The sequence below is a fragment of the Nicotiana tabacum genome, chromosome 16 (genome assembly GCF_000715075.1).
Source record: "Nicotiana tabacum cultivar K326 chromosome 16, ASM71507v2, whole genome shotgun sequence".
NCBI lineage: Eukaryota > Viridiplantae > Streptophyta > Magnoliopsida > Solanales > Solanaceae > Nicotiana > Nicotiana tabacum.
In genome coordinates, this window is record NC_134095.1 from 58,218,956 (window position 1) to 58,237,120 (window position 18,165).

The 18,165-nt window shown below is 41.8% G+C and overlaps 1 non-coding gene and 1 pseudogene across 1 annotated transcript; both read left to right on the top strand.

Annotated features, from left to right (window-relative positions):
* The first annotated feature begins 14,460 nt into the window (after window positions 1-14,460).
* LOC142171232 (5S ribosomal RNA) lies at window positions 14,461-14,579 on the top strand. Its single transcript, XR_012700845.1, has one exon. It is a non-coding gene; the product is annotated as a 5S ribosomal RNA (ribosomal RNA).
* A 486-nt stretch (window positions 14,580-15,065) lies between these two features.
* Window positions 15,066-15,184, top strand: LOC142171270 (5S ribosomal RNA; annotated as a pseudogene).
* The last annotated feature ends 2,981 nt before the right edge of the window (window positions 15,185-18,165 follow it).

Consider the following 18,165-nt stretch of genomic DNA (forward strand, 5'->3'; position numbering starts at 1 on the left):
GCTTGTGAAGCTGGCGACGATGGCTCTTATGACATGCCCTTAGGCATGTATATTTACCTATTTTGGATCCGGTTTCCGAATCTGGTTACGACTCGAGCTCACTTTTACCCTTAAGTTTTCAAATTTTAAGCTAGCGACAGTGGCTCTTACGCTTTTAGCCATTGCGATCTTTTAATCTGTGGCCCTGAGGCTCATTTGGCTAGCAACAATAGCTTTTACGTTTTTTCCCTTAGGCATGTGTAGGCTTTGTTTTCCTCTCGTTAAGGACTTTGAGATAATTTTGCCTGACCCGTTGTCGGTTTGGGAAGAACCTCGATTTTAAGTCGTTTAGCAGTGATGTTCGAGAATCTCGGAAGGTTTAGCTCGTAGGCTAAGTAGCTTGAAGCCTTCGTGATTTGGAGCTTACATGGTCGAAGCTCATTTGCCTATCGAGGGTAGCCTGTTTTAACCGGTTCTTTTCGAAGTAGATTCGAAGTAATGGCCTGTGATTTCTTTAGCAACGGTCGAGCATCCTCGAGTCGCATTAATTTGGATGGTGCAACCATTTAGACCATAGTCATGTGTATTTGGCCGAAGCCGTTTTTTATCCCGAGTGTGATAGTTTAGGTGTCTAGATCGAGGGTATGCCCTTTCGGGAGTCTTAAAAATGCGACACATAGCCTAAACTTCGGGATTTAGTTTTATGCTTGTAGTAAGGTCGTACAAAGTTTTCATGCCTGTTGTGGTCTTACAGTTTTTTCATGCCTGTTGAGGTCTTACAGTTTTTTTCATGCCTGTTGAGGTCTTACAGTTTTTTCATGCCTGTTGAGAACTTACAGATTTTTCACGCCGTTGAGGTCTTATAGTTTTTTCATGCCGTTGAGGTCTTACAGCTTTTTTCATGCCGTTGAGGTCTTACAGGTTTTTCATGTCGTTGAGGTCTTACAGGTTTTTCCCGCCGTTGAGGTCTCACAGCGTTTTTCATGCCGTTGAGGTCTTAAAACATTTCTCATGCAGTTGAGGTCTTACAGATTTTGTTGCTATGTTGAATAGACCTTCCTGGACCGAGTTTGCCCGCTCAGGGTCTTACGGGCTTGGGTTTTTGAAGTGAGTGGCGATTGACGATAGTCTCCGAGTCATCCAGTTTGCTTAGGTTCGAAGGCCATTACTCGTGAGCTCGGAATTGCCTTGTTGAGGCCTTATGAGCATGGAGTTCTGACCTTTGAGGCCGTACGTTTCTCTTTCGAGCTTTTGATGTCAGTTTCCGAGTACTCAAGGTACCCTCGATTTTGGAGATGCTTGGCGATTTCTGCATTGCCTTTCCTGAAGATTTTATGATTTTGGAGTTTCAACCCGGAGATTATCTGAGTGTTGAATTGCCGACGTCAGTCCCCGAGTGTTCGAGATGTTTCCAGCGGATAAATTATCACCTGAGCTTGCGAAGGCGCTTTTGATAAAAGATATTTTTTGATAGTTCGGTACAACAGTACACATATTTGCTGATGGGTGCCTAGCTATATGGAAATAGTTCGTTTGACCGTTTGGCCTGGTACATTACTTTCCTATAGGGACCCCATTTGGCGTTTCACAACTTTTCCGAGCGGGTGGCTTCTTGAGGGAATGCCCCCCATCGTTCAAAGATGATTGCAAAAGAAGTTTTGAGCATTTGCTGAGTTATCCTTAGGTAGCCCATAGACGTTGCCTTGGTAAAAACCTTGCCGGTAAAAACCCTTCTTTTCGGACAAAATCTCAACCAAAGGAAAAGAGTGCAACGGGGGCTTTTAGAGCCTTAAGGTCTTCGGGCAGGATTAGCGTTCTGACCGCTCCCATAGAGTGCCTGCATAAGGGTTAGTCCTAAATTCAAAACAAAAAGGGAGATGGTCGTACCTTGAAGTGAGATATGCTGGCTACGCCTCAGAATTGATTTGCTACAATCGTGCGGACTAATTTGTTTCGATCGAGGGTGAGGCCCCATTTGCCCTTTGGTTTATTCAGGGGCGGAGGTACGAGCGTTGGTACCACATCACATATTGCAAACATTTCCTTTGCCGCATGTTGTTCCCCGTAGACGGTTTTAATTCCATCCTTTGTTGGAAATTTCATCATCCGGTGAAGGATGGATGGTACAGCTCTCATGTAGTGTATCCACGACCACTCGAATAAGTCGTTATACCTCATGTCTCCTTCGATGACATGGAATTTGGCGTCTTGGGTCAAGCCGGCCACGGTGACCTGAAAGATGATTTCTCCTTTCGTTGTTTCACTTGCCACGCTTAATCTGTTGAGGACTCGACAAGCTGCTTTATCACCCTCGACCTGACAATATTAGTCGAGCTACCTGGATCTACGAGTACAAGTTTTATTTGAAAAGAATTCACAAGGAAGGAGATTACCAGTGCGTCATTGTGAGGTTAAGACAAGGCCTCGGTGTCTTCTTCACTGAATGTGAGGGCGTCCTCGGGAATATATCCCCAAGTTCACTTTTCTCTGGTGATGCATATTTTTGTTCTTCATATTACAGGTTTCTGCAGGGCATCGGCGCCCCCCGTGATCATGTGGATGACATTTTGCGGCTCATTTGCCCTGTTCTTCATGGTCGCCTCCCTTTCCTGGAACTGATTTTTGGCTCGATCGATAATGAATTCACGGAGATGCCCTTTGTTAAGCAGTCGAGCTACCTCTTCTCCCAACTGATGACAATACTCGGTCTTGTGTGTGTGCATGTTGTGAAATTCGCATACCAAGTTGTAATTCCTTTGCGAAGGATCCGATTGTATAGGTTTGGGCCACTTGGCGTCTATGATTTTACTGATGGCGAACACGATGTCCGACACATCAATGTTGAAGTTGTATTCTGACAAGTGAGGCGCACCCGTTGTCACTACGTTGCGATCAAACCTGGCTCTGTTGATGAGCCCTCGAGGATCCTGTCCTCGATCCACTCTCTTATCATTCCGAGGTAGGTTGCGCCTCGGGGCATTCCTCCTATCTTCGAGGTATGGCTGATACCTTTCTTTGTTTGGTTTTAGTTCCTTTGTTAGGAGCATTCTCGGATATACTAAGCCCAAAGGGGCTCCCAGTTGGTCATCCTCGACTCTAATTTTTGACTGGTACCGGTTGTGTATGTCTGACCAGGTCACAACTAGGTACTCGATCAGGTTCTGTTTTAGCTGTTTTGAAGCCACCGGGCTTCGTTCGTTCAGACCTTGAGTGAAGGCTGACACTGCCCAGTAGCTGGAGACTGGCGGTAGCTCCATCCGTTCCATCTAAAAGCGAGCCACGAATTCCCGCAGCATCTCATTCTCCCTTTGCTTGATTTTGAAAACGTCGGACTCTCTCGTCGCTAGTTTGATGGCACCAGCATGTGCCTTTACGAAGGAGTCTGCTAGCATGGCGAACTAATCTATGGACTTAGGAGCAAAGTTGTGATACAACATCATGGCCCCTTTCGGGAGTGTTTCCCCTAATATTTTCAACAATACAGACTCGATCTCGTCATTCTTTATATCGTTACCTTTTACCGAATGGGTGTAGGCTATAACGTGTTCATTAGGGTCAGTGGTCCCGTTGTACTTAGGGAGTTGCGGTATTCTAAACTTCTTTGGAATGGGTTTTGAGGACGCTTCCTCAGGGAACGACCTTCATATGAACTTCTTCGAATCCATGCCCTTGAGGACCGGGGGCGCACCCGGGATCTGGTCGACCCTAGATTTCTAGGTCTCGACCTTCCTGTCGTTGGCTGCTATGATTTTCTCGCCTGATTCGATCCTTTTGGTGAGATCCCCAATCATTTTTACTATCGACCTATTATTGCTCCATCTTTCGGGTACTTGTTCGGCTGGGGGAGCTATTTCCGGCGCTACTGTGCTGGGAGTGTTTGGATGGCTTTGCAACTTAGCAATAGCCAACTGCTGTGCCTGCAACATTTCAAAAATAACATGAAGACTAACTTCCTGCTCTTCCCGGGCTGGAGTTTTTTGGGCTTCCTGTTGGTCGTTATGTCGTATGCTCCTGTCGATGTGTGAGGTTTTGTTGACCTGTTGTGTGTCCTGCGAATCTGCGTCCGCTGAAATCGGTCTGGGTGCGTTATCAGGATTCACCGGTGGCGCGCTGATGGCTTGAACATCCACACCGTTTTCCCCATGTTTTTTGTGGTTTTCGTTCTTGACTCTGTTTACTAAGCCAGACATTTTGTCCTGAAATCAAAAGATCTTGGATAAGAAAAAGTGTGAAATATGACTTGTGTTGTGTAATGAAACCAGCAAGAAAATAATCACAATTATTTTTAGCCCCACGGTGGCACCAAACTATTTACCGTGAAAATGGTAATAGCAATTAAATTTGTAAATGGGACTCTAAAAATATGTGATCTATTTTTATGCCAGTTGTTAGAGCAGTGGATGCTAGATATGTGAAGTTCTATCGACGAAATACAAGCTAAAATGGGGCAGTAATCAAACCGAGGGGCTTGCTACCTGGGCCTCAGACTGTTCGATGAAAGGCCTCGAGGTCGATGCCTGGGGTCGAGCTCGAGCTATCGGGGATAACCGGGAAGGGAATAACAGTAATGATATAATTAACAAGGCTCTTTGTGGCCAATATCAAGCAATAAAAGAAGAACAAGTATGAAAGCAATAAATGGAAAGAGTCGCCTCGAGCGAGTAAGTTAGAGAGAAAACAGAGAGGGAGTTGTTATTGATCTTGTATAGAATAGTTGAATTGTGTCTCTACATAGTGTTAATGATTACCCTTTTATAAGAGGGGAAACCAAAATTAGTACAAGATGCGTTAAGTGATAAAGGAAGCGGCATGGGACAGCTAACTAGCTTCTTCGAAGGTCTCCCATGCTCGTCGGGGTCTCGACCAACATTATCCCCAGACTGGGTGTTGGCAGAGCATGAGGGAAATACCTAGCTCGAGGCCTCAAGCCTCCGAGGCGGTCTCCTGAAGCACTTTGTCAATGAGAAATTGGTCCCCCGATTTCACAGTACACAAACAATGTGGAGGAAATGACTTAGGAGGCTGAAGTAGACAAGAAGCCTAGATATCCTTACTTATTTCCTCCTCCTGAGAAAGGTCTGACAGGGACATCACAACCATAAGGTACGTGTATAAATTCTTCTGTTGGTTGTTGTCATTGGTCCTATGAGGCCATTGACATTATTGATGATTGTAGTCCTATGCGGCGTCGAATTATTGAGTTCACACAAGAAGAATTGGTAGTAGTATTGTTATAAAGGTGACTTTGCCAAAAGTTATATAGATCGCGGGGAATTGAATATTCGAGGACGAATGTTTCTAAGGGGGGAAGGATGTTACATCTTGCATTTTCATACATTAAAAGTTTCGTCTTCAATTAATCGACGTAGACTCGGGGAAGAGATTATCTTGAGGTTAACGTATTTACGCTATTTATAACAAGCGATAAGTAAATGTCATGAAGGATAATGGGTACACAAATTAAAGAAAACGAGTTTCGTAGAAGGTGGCTGATTTGAGATAAAATACGGATCGAGAGATAATACTCGATAATTATGGACTAGTACCATTCCAGGTACTATATGACCACGGTAGTATGATGTATAAAGCATATAAAAAAATGAGTAGTATTTTTAGGTAATTTGAGATAATTCATAATTATACAGGGTAATTGGTTAATTACTAGATAACTGGATATTACCTAATTAATTAATAAATTATGAGTTAAGCCTAACCCCCTCCCAAGAAAGGAAACGTGGAAGCTTTATCTAAACAACATAAAATGACTCTTAGTCATTCTAAAGATTAGGTGGCTAACTAAGAAACATTTAGAATTTAAGAGATAAAGATTCACTGCAATCTTATTCCATATTCATTTGGACAAAGGAACCAAAAAAAGGTCCAAAATCTTAAAACAAGGAATGTCCTTTCCTGGTTCAAATATTTCAAGAACAGAAGCAAAAATTCAATCCGATGTTGCAATTTTAAATTGCAACAACACAATTCGAACAAAAATTCGTTAGAATCGTAGCAACGTAAAATTTTGCGGTTCTAGAGGAATACGTGCAATCTTCTCCAAGAGTATTATACAAAGTTTTCCCTACTCCAGGTATGTTAAGGCTACCCCTTCCTTCTTTTTGGCATGGTCCAATTATACAGAAGAAATGAGCAAATACACAATTTTCAAAAACGACTCTATTCATAGAAATAATAGGGGCCTCTATGTTCTTGATTCCCTATGTGACGCATTATTATATCTTCTGTTCATGGGCCTCAAAATAATACGCAATTCATAAAGTTTATCCGAAAAAAATATTGAGAGTTTTAACATATTTTCATGCATTTTATTCATTTATGCATGTACATTGACCCATAACTAGACGGCATTATATACGCGTATTTATATGTATATATTTATGTATATGGGATATGGTAAAAACGTTACGGCGTTATATACACACCACCACCTGATCAATTTGTATATGTTGATGATGTTGCCCACAGTGGCCGAGACGATATGACGGGATGCCCTCAGTGGCTTGATGAAGTTTTGTACACCTATATACATGCATGACACGACATTTATATGCACGTTCATAACGACAAAAATGTTTCAGAATTTACAAAGTTATTCAGATTTACAGATGGATTTCTTTATTCCATGTTTCATTTATGTCTTTTACCTACAGATTTTCATGTCGTACATACTCAGTACATTTTTTATACTGACGCCCTATTTTATAGGTCCTGCGTTTCATGCCTACAGGTGCAGGGAGGCAAGTTGACGGTCCCCCTTCTTAGGATACTTGATCAATGAGAGTTTGCGTGCTCCACTTGACACGGAGCTACTTTTGATTTTAGTACGATATGCTTGTATACATATATGGGTATGATGTGACTCAGTCTCGTCTTTTTACAATTGTATTTTTGTTAGAGTTCTGTAGACAGTTATGTACAATTGGATAGCATTTGGCCTTGCCGGCTTTTAGTTTGGGTATATAATTGTCTATCGCGGCCTTGTCGGCTCGCTCACGGTAACCCGCTCATATACGTATATATATCTTTTGGATAGGTTTCTTTCATGTATGTTATTCTCATAATTCGGCAGATGTTAATCAGGTTTATAGCTTAGATGCATGCTTAGGGGTGATCGACAGGTAGGGCTCGGGCATCTGTCGCGGCCCTTCGATTTGAGTCGTGACAAAAGTGGTATCAGAGTTGTTCTGTATTAGGGTAGTCTACAAGCCATGTCTGGTAGAGTCTTGTTTATGGGTGTGTTGTGCACCACACTTATAGACATACGGCTACAAGACATATAGGATGTTATACTTTCTTCTTATCTTAGATCGTGCAATATTAGGATTCATGTTCCTAACGATATGTTATATTTTCAGCGATGCCTCCAAAGAGTACAACCGCCTAGAAGGGAAATTCTATGGCTGGTGAGACCACTAGTCGAGCGCCACGAGTTACAAGGGCTCGGGGAGAGTCTCATAATGAGATTCCATCTCAGACTTCACATACCCCGCCCTTTCCATAAGAGTTTCGAGAGGCACTTGCTTCAGCGCCCGCCCCTGTACGTCCAGTTCCTCAGCCAGATGCACCGGGTCAGGAGATGAGAGATGCTATTCAGCTATTAACCCGATTAGTAGCTGCACATGCTCGGCATCAGGAAGTAGGTATTGGGCATGCAGATAGGTCCGTCAGGGCAAGGGTTTGTGACTTCGTTAATTTAGAACCTCCGATATTCACTAGATGCAGATCCAAATGAGGACCCTCAAGTATTTGTTAATAGGATGCAGAGGACGTTAAGGGTAATGAAGGCCACTACAACTGAGTCAGTTGAGCTAGATTCCTATAGGATCTGAGATGTTGCAATTAATTGGTACGAGTCTTTGGAATTGTCCAGGGGTGAGGATGCCCCTTCAGCAGTATGGTAGGAGTTTACAAAAGCTTTTCTTCATCATTATCTACCACCAGAGCTTAGACGGGTCAGAGTTGATAGGTTCTTGACCCTTAGGCAGGGTAACATGAATGTTCGGAGTATAGTCTTCAGTTTGATTCATTGTCTAGGTATGCTCCCACTATTGTATCTAATATGGAGGATCGAGCTCACCGGTTCATGATGGGATTAGAGCCGCACTTGCTTAACGATTGTATGTTGGTCTCACTTCAGCCAAACATGCATATTTCTTGTATCCAGGCATACACTCAGGGTGTAGAGAAGCATAACCAAAAACAGAAGGCCGATCGTGAGCATGATAGGGCCCAAAATAAGAGAGCGAGGTCTTCGGTCCTCCTGGTGAGTTTTGAGGTGGTTAGAGGCAATAGTGCCCGAGGTATCCAGCCCAGCCATCGGCTAGAGCAACCCCTCAGTTTGGCAGTAAGAGATTTGATCATTCCACATATTCAGGGTCTGGTCAAAATTTTAAGTCATCAGGTTCTCAGTATAGGGGTGATTCAAGTCAGATGAGGCCGCCCTTGCCAAGATGTGCTCAATGTGGTAAGCAGCATACCAGGCAGTGTCATATGGGATTAGGTGTTTGTTACACATGTGGTTATCCGGGACCCGATATGAGGGATTGTCCGATGAGAAGTGATGGAAGCATAGCTCAACCAGTGGGATCTGTAGTTGGTTCTTCATAATTAGTACGCCCCCCGATCAAGGTCCGTAAGTACCAATGAATCATGGTGGAGGCAGAGGTGGAACATCTAGCTCGAGCAGTCCTCAGAACCGCATTTATGCATTTGCAGGATGACAGGATCAGGAGTCATCTCTTGATGTTGTTACAGGTATATTATCAGTCTCCTCATATGATGTATATGCACTGATTGATCCAGTTTCCAACTTATTATATGTTACTCCATTAATTGCTAGTAAGTTTGGACTAAAGCCCTTATTGGTTAAATCCTTTGAAGTGTCTAAACCTATTCGGGACTCAGTGGTAGCTAAGTGAGTATATATGGGTTGTATAATAGTAGTTCATGATCGATCTGCTGTAGCAGACCTAATCGAGTTAGATATGGTAGAATTTGATGTTATAATAGGTATGGATTGGTTGGCTTCTTGTCATACCAACGTTGATTGTAGAGCAAAGATAGTCTGATTTTAATCTCCAGGGGAGCTTGTCTTGGAGTGGAAAGGTAATAGGCATCGCCGAGAGGTAGATTTATTTGCTATCTCAAGGCAAGGAAGATGATCAGTAAGGGATGCATTTATCACATAATTCGGGTTCAGTATATGGATGTAAAGTCACCAACCATTCAGTCCATCTCTGTGGTAAACGAGTTTCCCGAAGTTTTTTCCGATGAGCTTTCGGGTCTTCCGCCTGAGCGAGAAATTGAGTTTTCCATTGATATACTACCATGTACTCAGCCAATATCTATTTCTCCCTATAGAATGGCCCCCACAAAGCTGAAAGAGTTAAAGGAATAACAAAGGGACTTGCTTGGAAAAGGTTTTATCAGACCTAGAACGTCACCGTGGGGAGCAACTGTGTTTTATGTGAGGAAGAAAGGTGGTTCCTTATGGATGTGTATTGATTATAGACAGTTGAATAAGGTGACGATAAAGAATAAGTACCCTCTCCCGAGGATTGATGATTTATTTGATCAGTTGCAAGGTGTCAAGCGTTTTCAAAGATAGACATAAGGACCGGGTACCATCAGGTAAGGGTTAAGGATGAAGTTATTCCGAAGACAGCATTCAGAACAAGATACGAGCACTTTAAGTTTCATGTTATGTCATTCAGTTTGACAATTTCCCCAGCAGTATTCATGGATTTGAAGAACCGTGTGTTCAGGCCTTTTTTGGATCTGTTTGTAATTATACTTATCGATGATATATTGGTGTATTCTCATTCAGAGGCTAAACATGTAGATCATTTGCATACTGTACTCAGAACTCTTAAAAAAGGTAAGATGTCTGCAAAATTCTCCAAATGTGAATTCTTGTTAAACTCTATAGCTTTCCTTGGGAATATGATTTCGGGAGAAGGCATCCGGGTGGATACACAAAAGATTAAGGCAATGAAGACTTGGCTTAGACCCACAACATCGACGAAGGTTCGTAGCTTTCTCAGTATGGCAGGATATTACAGGAGATTTGTAGAGAGATTTTCTGACCATTTAGCACCTCTGACAAAGTTGACTCAGAAAGGAGCAAAGTTTCAATGGACTGATGCTTGCGAACGGAGTTTCTAGGCATTGAAAGATAGATTAACTTCGGCACCAATTCTAACGCTCCTTGAAGGGACAGATGGTTATGTTGTCTATTGTGATGCTTCAAGCATTTGATTGGGTTGTGTCCTGATGCAACATGGGAAGGTAATTGTGTGTGCTTCAAGGCAGTTAAGGAAGCATGAGCAGAATTATCCGACCCATGACCTTGAGTTAGTTGCATTTTTTCATGCACTTAAGATATGGCGACATTATTTGTATGGTGTTCATGTTAATGTATTCACAGATCATAATATATCTTTAAGCAAAAAGAGTTGAATTTGCTACAGAGGCGATGGCTTGAGTTATTGAAAGATTCGAATGTTAACATTCTCTACCATCCAGGTAAAGCTAATGTAGTCGTAGACGCCTTAAGTCGTCGATCTATGGGTAGCTTAGCACGTGTTGAGGCTGAAAAAAGGCAATTAACTAGAGAGATTCATCATCTGGCTTGTTTGGGGGTTCAGTTAGTAGACTCTAGCAATAGTGGAGTTCTACTCCAGAACACTATATAATCATCTCTCATAGCTGAAGTAAAGGAGAGGCAGTACGATGAATCAGAATTGGTCAAGTTGAGAGAGCGAGTTCCACAGCAGAAGAAGCCATTGTTAGAACTCAAGGGAGATAGAGTTCTCAGATACATGGGTCGTTTGTGCGTTCCAGATGTAGCAGGGCCACGAGACTGGATTATGTCAGAGGCACATTATTCGTGGTACTCCATTCACCTTGGATCAACGAAAATGTATCATGACATTAAGGAGGTGTACTAGTGGAATGATATAAAAAAGAACATTGCTGAGTTTTTCACTCAGTGCCCTAGTTGCCAGCAGGTGAAGATAGAGCACCAGAAGCCTGGAGGGCTACTGTAGACTATAGAGATCCCGACATGGAAATAGGAGGCGATAAACATGGACTTTGTCACGAGTTTACCTCATTCTCATCGTGAGTTTGATTCCATATGGGTAATAGTCGATAGGCTCACAAAATCAGCTCATTTCCTATCGGTTAGATCGACATATACTATAGAAGAGTATGCAAAGTTATATATTAAAGAGATAGTGCGACTGCATGGAGTACCAGTATCTATTATATCTGACCATAGGGCCTAGTTTACAGAACATTTTTTGAGGTCATTTTAGAGAGGTGAATCTTAGCATAACTTTTCATCCACATACTGATGGACAAGCCGAGCGCACAATTCAAGCACTCAAGGATATGTTACGAGCATGTGTATTGAATTTTAAGAGAAGTTGGGATGAACATCTACCTCTTATCAAGTTTGTATATAGTAACAATTACTACTCCAGTATCCAGATGGCTCCATATGAGGCTTTGTATGGGCGTAGGTGAAGATCTCCTATATGGTGGTTTGATGTTGGAGAATCTGGGTTACATGGGCAAGACTTGGTTCAGCAAGCCATAGAAAATATAAAGCTTATCCGTGATCGATTGTTGACAGCTCAGAGTCATCAAAAGTCATATTCTGACGTTCGGTGACGAGATTTAGAGTTCAGGGTTAATGACGGGGTATTCTTAAAGGTGTCACCTATGAAGGGTGTGATGAGGTTGGGTAAGAAAGGTAAACATATCCCATGGTATATTGGGTCTTATAGGATCATTCAGAAGTAGGCCAAATAGCTTATGAGTTAGAATTGCCCTCGGAATTGGAGTATGTCCATCCGATTTTTCACGTATCTATGTTATGGAAGTGCATTGGCGATCCTACCCGAGTGGTGCCTACGAATGATGTACAGATTACAGAGAACTTGTCATACAAGGAAATTTCGATTGTTGTCCTACACCGACTAATCCGCAAGCTACGGAATAAGGAGATAGCCTCCATGAAAGTACTTTGGAGAAACAACAATGTGAAGGAAATGACTTGGGAGGCCGAAGAAGACATGAAGTCTAGATATCCTTACTTATTTCCTCCTCCAGAGAAGGGTCCGATTGGGACATCAAACCATAAGGTACATGTATAAATTCTTGTGTTGGTTATTTTCATTGGTCGTGTGAGGCCATTGTCGTTATTGATGATTGTGGTCCTATGTGGCATCGAATTATTGAGTTTCTACAGGAAGAATTGGTAGTAGTATTGTTACAAAGGAGACTCTCCCAAAAGTTATATAGATCCCGGGAAGTTGAACATTCGAGGACGAATGTTTCTAAGTGGGAAATGATGTTACATCTCGCGTTTTCGTACGTTAAAAGTTTCGTCTTCAGTTAATCGACGTAGACTCGGGGATGAGATTATCTTGAGGTTAATGAATTTACGGTATATATAACAAGCGATAAGTAAGTGTCATGAAGGATAAAGGGCACACGAATTAAATAAAATGAGTTTCGTTGAAGGTGTCCGATTTGGGATAAAATACGGATCGAGCGATAATACCCGATAATTATGGACTAGTACCATTTCAGGTATCATATGACCACAATAGTATGATGTATAAAGTATATAAACAAAATGAGTAGTATTTTTAGGTAATTTGAGAGAATTCTTAATTATGCGGGTAACTGGTTAATTATTGAATAACTAGTCATTACCTAGTTAATTAATGAATTAGGTGGCTAACTAAGAAACATTTAGAATTTAATAGATAAATATTCACTACAATCTTATTCCATTTTCATTTAGACAAAGGAACCAAAAAAAAGGACCAAAATCTTAAACAAGGAACATCCTTTCCTGGTTCGAATATTTCAAGAACATAACCAAATTCAATCCAATGTTGCGGTTTTAAATTGCAACAACACAATTCTAACGAGAATTTGTTAGAATCATAGAAACGTAAAATTTTGTTGTTCTAGAGTAATACGTGCAATCTTCTCCAAGAGTATTATACGGAGTTTTTCCTACTTCATGTATGTTAAGGCTACTCCTTCCTTATTTTTGGCATGGTCCAATTATACAGAAGAAATGAACAAATACACAGTTTTCATAAACGACTCTATTCACAAAAATACTAGGGGGTCTCTGTGTTCTTGATTCCCCATGTGACATATTATTATATCTTCTATTCATTAACCTCAAAATAATACACAGTTTACAAAGTTTATCCGAAAAGAATATTGAAAGTTCTAAAATATTTTCATGCATTTTATTTATTTATGCATGTACATTGACCTATGACTAGACGACATTATATACACGTATTTATATGCATGTATTTATGTGTATGGGATATGTGAAAAAGGTTACGACACCACCACTTGATCAGTTGGTATATGTTGATGGTGTTGCCCATAGTGACCGATATGATATGACGGGATGCCCTCAGTGGCTTGATGAAGTTATGTACACTTATACACATGCATGAAATGACATTTATATGCACGTGCATAACATTATAAATGTTTCAGATTTTACAAAGTTATTCAGATTTACAGATGGATTTCTTTATTCCATGTTTCATCTATGCCTTTTACGTACAGATTTTCATGCCTTACATACTCAGTACATTTTTCGTACTGACAACCTATTTCACAGGGCCTGCGTTTCATGCCCGCAGGTTCAGGTAGGCAAGCTGACAGTTCCCCTTCTTCGGATCCTTGATCAACGAGAGTTGCAGTGCTTCACTTGATCCGGAGTTGCTTTTGATTTTAGTACGATACACTAGTATATATATATGGGTATGATGTGGCTCACTCTCATCTTTGTACGGTTGTATTTCTATTAGAGCTTTGTAGACAATTATATACTATTGGATAGTATGTGGTCTTGCCGGCTTTTAGTTTGGGTATATAATTGTCTATTGCGGCTTTGACGGCTTTCCCTCTATAACCCGCACGTATACGTATATATGTCTTTTGGACAGGTTTCCTTCATGTATATCATTCTCGTAATTCAGCAGATGTTAATAAGGTTTATAGCTTAGACTCATGCTTAGGGGTGTTCGACAGGTAGGGCTCGGGCACCCATCGCGACCCTTCGGTTTGGGTCATGCCAGTGACCCCCTAGGAAGTCCTCCTGTTACATCCCTATTTTTGGCAAAATTTGTATCCTACTTCTTTTAATATATCGACGGTAGATCTAATAAATTCACAATTGAGTTTTACGCATTGTAAATGATGTTTTTTTACATGAAATAATAATATTTTTAAAGAGGATAATTATGAAAATGATCAAAAAGGCAATATACAATAAATAATAAAAATAAGAAAATTATTTAAAAGTTAGATATTTTAAATTACGATTACCAACCACGACCTTAAGGGTTTAGCACCGTTGCACTCGACATGTCGCTATGCCTTGGCCTAGAAGGCAGCATCCGTAAAACGTCGAGTTGCGATCTTACCAGCACTAACGCACAAGATCCCATCAGAACTCTGAAGTTAAGCGTGCTTGGGCGAGAGTAGTACTAGGGTAGGTGAGCCCCTGGGAAGTCCTCGCATTGCATCCCTCTTTTTGGCAAAATTTATTTCCTACTTCTTTTAATATATCGACGGTAGATCTAATAAATTCACAAATGAGTTTTACGCATTTTAAACGATCTTCTTTTACATGAAATAATAATTTTTTAAAGAGGATAATTATGGAAAATCACGATTACCAACCATGAACTTACGGGCTTAACACCGTTGCACTCGACATGTCGTTATGCCTTGGCCTCGATGGCGGCATCCGTAAAACGTCGTGTTATAATGTCGTCATTCCATGCAACCTAGTGTAATAGGCATGTCAGGCCCTCTAATTGGGATATTATCATCGAGCACGGCTGGTTGTTATTGGTCAATGCTATCGCTTGCGAAAAATACAAAAAATCCAAAGAGGAATCTCATAAAACGGATAAATGAGCATAAAGTTATATCGTTTTAAGGTTTTACACTTACGAACCTAAAGTATAAGGAGGAAAGGTATTAAGAGGATTTACATTACAAGCAATGCGGGATGCGATCTTACTAGCACTAACTCAAAGGATCTCATCAAAACTCTGAAGCTAAGCGTGCTCGGGAGAGAGTAGTACTAGGATGGGTGACCCCCTGGGAAGTCCTCCTGTTGCATCCCTCTTTTTGGTAAAATTATAGTCCTACTTTTTTTAATATATCAACGATAGATATAATAAATTCACAAATGAGTTTTACGCAATGTAAACGATTTTTTTTACATCAAATAATTGTTTTTTAAAAGAGGATAATTATGGAAAAGATCAAAAAGGCAATATACAATAAATAATAAAAATAAGGAAAATATTTAAAAGGTAGATATTGTAAATTACGATTACTAACCACGACCTTACGGGCTTAGCAGTGTTGCACTCGACATGACGCTATGCCTTGGCCTCGAAGGCGACATCAGTAAAATGTCGAGTTGCAATGTCGTTGTTCCATATGACCTAGTGTAATAGGCATGTCGGGCCCTCTAATTGTGATATTATCTTCTAGTGAAGCTAGGTTTTATTGGTCAATGCTTTTGCCCGCATAAAATACATAAAATCAAAAGAGAAATCGCGTAAAAATGATAAATGATCGTTAAGTTATGCTGTTTTAAGTCACTTCAGAAGAAGTCTCGAGACCCCGAGGACGCAGAGTTGGTGCTGAGTTCCCTCCCTCGGGGCTCATCGAGGACCGACTCAAAGAAGACGAAGATCGAGGCTAGAGAAAAAAGGGGAATTCCCAAGGCACACGGCTATGTTTGATAGAGCCGGCCTACCCAGAGCCTGTATCGAGGTGTCGCGTGTAGCCGTCTCACCTCCATGCTTTTATAATTAATGCACGTTGTACTATAACAGGATTCCCCTTCTATATAAAGGGAATTCTCACCACTTTGTAAAGGGCTGTTATTGCTCCAACCATTCTACACAAGATCAATAACAACTCTCTCTGTCTTCTTTCTACTTACTCGTTTGAGGCAAATCTTTCCATTTATTACTTTCATACTTGTTCTACTTTTATTACTTGATATTGGCTATAAAGAGCCTTCTTTAATCATATCTTAACTGTTATTCCCTTCCGGTTATCCCCGATAGCTCGAGCTAGAGCCTAGGCATCGAACTCGAGCCCATGCATTGACCTCGAGGCCCCTTATCGGTCAATCCGAGGCCGAGGTAGCAAGCCCCTCAGTTTGATTACTGCCACATTTTAACTTGTATTTCGTCGATTTAACTTCACATATTTAGCATCCACTGCTTTAACAACTAAAATAAAAATAGATCACGTATTTTTAGAGTCCCATTTACAAATTTAATTGTTATTACCATTTTCACGATAAATAATTTGGCGCCCGCCGTGGGGCTAAAAATAATCGTGATCATTTTCTTGCTGGTTTCGTTACACAATGCAAGTTATCTTTCGCGCTTTTTCATGTCCAAGATCTTTTGATTTCAGGACAAAATGTCTGGCTCAGTAAACAGAGTCGAGAACGATGACCTCGGAAACCACGTGGAAAAAGGTGTGGTTATTCTAGTCGTCGGTGCGCAACCGTAGAATCCCAATAACACACCTGGACCGATTTCAGTAGACGCAGATTCGCAGGACGCACAGCAGGTCGACGAAACCTCACATACCGACAGGAGCATGCTGCATGATGGCCAACAGAAAGTCCAAAAGATCCCAGCTCGGGAAGAACAGGAAGTTAGTCTTTGATTATTTTCGAAATATTGCACGCACAACAGTTGGCTATCGCAAAGTTGCAAAGCCACCCGAAGACTCCCAGCATAATAGCATCGAAAATAGCTCCCCCAGCCGAACAGGTACCCGGGAGATCGAGGAATAACGGATCGATAACTGACCCTGCCATAGCAAAAATGCTTGAGGATCTCAGCAAAAGGATCGAATCGGGCGAGAAAATGATAGCAGCCAACGATAAGAAGGTCGATACCTATAACTCAAGGGTCAACCAGATCCCGGGTGCACCCCCGGTCCTCAAGGGCATAGATTCGAAGGAGTTCATCCAAAGGTCGTTCCCCGATGAAGCGGCCCCAAAACCCACTCCAAAGAAGTTCGGAATGACATAACTCCCAAAGTACAATGGGATCTTAGATCCCAACAAACACATCACTGCCTATACGTGCATGGTGAAAGGCAATGACACAAAAGACAATGAGATCGAGTCTGTCTTATTGAAGAGGTTTGGAGAAATGCTCTCGAAGGGGGCCATGATGTGGCATCATAGCCTAGCTCCCAGCCCTATAAACTCACTTACCATACTGCGGATTCTTTCATAAAGGCACACGCTGGTGCCATCGAAGCAACGACAAGAAAGCCTGACGCATTCGAGATTAAGCAAAGGGAGAATGAAATGCTGCGAGAATTCGCATCTCATTCTCAGATGGAACAAACAGAACTACCCCCGGCCTCAGACGGCTAGAGGTGCAGGCCTTCACTCAAAGCCTAAACGAACAAATCCCGATGATTTCAAGGCAGTTAAAATAGAACTTGAATGGGTATCCAACCAACACTTGGTCGGACACCCACATCCGGCACCAGTCGCAAATCAGGGACGTGGATGACCAGCTGGGAGCCCCCTCGAGATCATTATACTTAAGTAGACTCCTGGCAAAGAAACTGATTCCAAACAAAGAAAAATACCGCCCGTACACTACAGATAGGAGGAATGCCGCTAGATGCAACCTACCTCGCAACGATCGGAGAATGGATCGAGGGAAATATCCTCGAGGAATCGTCAACAGAGCCAGATTTGGTGGGGACATGAGGCCGGCGAGGGCCCCTAGCCCATCAGGATACAATTTCAACATTGCTGTATTCGACATCGTGTTCACCGTCAGCGAAACCAGGGACGCCAAATGGCCCAGGCCTATTCAGTCGAATCCCTTCCGGAGGAATCACAGCTGGGTGTGTGAACTATATAAAACGCACGACCACAGGGCCGATGATGGCCACCAGCTCCGAAGGAAAAAATCCAAGCTACTCAATAAAAATCACCGCTGAGAACTGTCGAGCGATTGGGCTCAAGTTCAGTTCCGAGTAAGGAAGGCGGCCAAGAAGAACTAAGCAAATGGGCAGCGACATACCATGATAGTGGATGAG